Raw genomic sequence first — 3,011 nt, forward strand, 5'->3', positions numbered from 1 at the left:
TCTTTTCTGTGATTGTGTGTGTGTGTGTGTGTGTGTGTGTGTGTGTGTGTACATGCCAAAACTTGTGCTTGCATCCCCCAAAAGAAAGATTACACAGTATATTTGAATAGTTACCGGACCTTGTTAGCAAATCATTGCCAATGCAATTCTGATTTGAAAGCAGTGTTGATGTATCTCAAGATATGCCACATTAAGACAGGCTTGAGTCTGTCAATCAGCTGATTATACAGGTGAATTCATTTGACTCTCCACATTATGATTCTCTGCAAAAGGAGGAGTTTGTATTATACTCCATGTTTGGTGATACATATACTTACCATGTCAAACTGATGCAAACTAGGCCTATCGGTTTGCTCTGCTTGGCCAAATTTCACATGGCTAACAGTGAAAAGACGACCAGTCTTGCCCGCTCTTAGCCAATCAAAAGCCTCAAAATATATTTCTTTGACGGTAAACTCATTGTCCAAGCTGCCAAAAGTTTATCTGCTGATGTACACAACAAAGTAAATTACTATAAAAATGTGCAAAGCAAATAAAGAAAACTGTATTGGTGTTCTTTGATAGGTGTGCACACTTGATCGACTTTCTTTCGACATAGTAGTTTAATCGAATATGATACCACACTTTCACAGAAACTTCTAAAAATTAAACAAGAAGTGCCCCTTTTGTTATGAGCTGCGCCACAAATGGGAAATATGTATCAAGACATTTTAGTATGTCTCACTGACATGCAGTCATAAAGCACATGCTGACATGGCTGCACACACTCAGGTAAAACATAAAAGCATTTTGCTATATACTTGAAAGTTGAAACACAGGTTTTCACACTCGCTGAAAAAAAGAAAGAAAAAAAAAGCACATTTAAGAAATAATGCAATCTACAAACATCTTGTATAAGTCAAAGTTCTCAGTGATACATTCACTGTATCTCTTATCCTATTACATCATATCTTCTTGATTCTGCTTGAAAAAAAAAAGAAGAAAAAAAAAAAAAAAAAAAGAAAGGCCCCATCTTTTTACTTGTCCTGAACTTCCCAGCAACTCTCAATCTGACTTCCCATCGCCTTCTCTCAATCTGCTTCATAAATTCCACAATATATGCGCTGAATTATACCGAACACCTGGCCAGCCCACTCTTTCTAATGCACATTTAGTTTAGTGGCATGCCTCTCTCTACCTAACCTACCCCTCGACTGAAGCAGAAATTCACAACAATGTAAGAGAAATGACAATGAAATTATGCCAGCTTTATCCTATACTTCTCTTTGTTTTCTTGATGCTTTCAACAGCTTCATCCCATCACATTCACATCATCCCACCATTAACTCATTAAGCCATGCACCCAAAAAATGTTCTAGTATCACAACTGATATCATCAAAACGGTTTTCACAATCCTACATATGCATAAACTGCAAACAAAGCCAACTAACCTCTACAGTATTTTTGAATGTGTCCACAAGTAACTTGCAGAAAAAAAAACAAAAACAACAACAGAATATTTTCTTTTTTTTCTGCATTTGCACAGCATTGAAGTCTGCTGCGGCTGTAAACTCCTGAGGGCTGAATGGGTTAACAACACTGTGTAGTCATTCTCACTGATATGTATCTATCCATTCTATTTTTAGATCAGTGAGTCATTCTTCTCACAGGAAATTTTCAACCCACTTTCAAGACTGATCTTAAATTACCTTTTTTTCTTATAAAGTCAGGCTACAGTCTTGAAATATGTTCTGATGGTAACATATAATGTAATATTCTATTTTGAAAATGGAAAATAATGCTCATGATGCCCAACAGAATAAGCTGCTACACTGATGGTTGACTACTTAAAAGAGCTTATAAAAAAGGGGAAATAAATCAACTCTGGAATGCTGACTTTTTTTAATTTTATTTTTTTACCTCATTAAATTTATTTACTTCCCAAACGAACAAATTATATTTACTGTTCCATTCATTTCAACTGATTCAAGATGTATAGCTTGACCTCAGAAACCAAAATCTCAGATGAATCACTGAATTATATACTTTTTTTTTTTTACAATAGTTATAGCGAGACTTATCACAGAGGTTATATATCAGGTTGAAATTATGTTAAAAACTAACCATGCATCCATAAATGAAAAACAAAACAAAACTGTTGGCCAAAAATAAACACATTCTCGTTCCAAGCATAAATTTAATTTGAATTACAGTCACATGAAATATAAAGGATACTATAGAGTAAATTTTGGTCAGTGTTAAGCTGCATGAAAGTAGAAGTTAATCCACTGGCTGTTCAATCACCTTTAGATTTATTGTTAAAACAACAACAACAAAAATTGCAACAACCCCATAGCCCCCCCCCCCCCCCTACCCAGAACAAATGTGCTTTTGACATTTAACTGGCAGCAGAACTAATAGCAGCAGCAGTGTCTATCAAGTGTGATCTATTAACGTTTCTCTTTATTTCTTAAGGTAGTCATTGGATTTTAAGAAGATGGTACTCTATTCCTTCTATTTTTGAAACGAAAGTTTTATCATTAAACTGTGAATGTTCCATCACTCCAGATCAAAGAAAGTACTTTCTTTCTTTGTGTCTTCCCTTCTTGTTGTCATGGCAATGGTATTGTTTTGCGAGCAGTACATGTTTCAGTTCAACCACAAATGCTCCAGTTTCAGTTATATCTAATTGATCCTGCGTTGGATGCTTTTTACGCACGTACACTTTCGTACGCTAGCACGCATACATGCACACACACACACACACACACAGACACTGTGATACACACGCACGAGTGCTGTAGGGGAGATAACTGCGCCTGATTACCCCACAATCCAATTTTAATGAAAAAAAAAAAAAAAAGGGCACCATACCGGTCATTGACTTTCTCCACAATGCAGCTGATTCGTTAACATTGGATTTCGCTATATTTACCCTACCCTGTAAGCACTATCTGACTACTTGTCAACACGAAGAAGAAAGTTGATGTTTCGTGGTCATTTTCAAAGGGGGATAAGTCTGAATCTTGCA

Source organism: Babylonia areolata, chromosome 8 (assembly GCF_041734735.1).
Source record: "Babylonia areolata isolate BAREFJ2019XMU chromosome 8, ASM4173473v1, whole genome shotgun sequence".
NCBI lineage: Eukaryota > Metazoa > Mollusca > Gastropoda > Neogastropoda > Buccinidae > Babylonia > Babylonia areolata.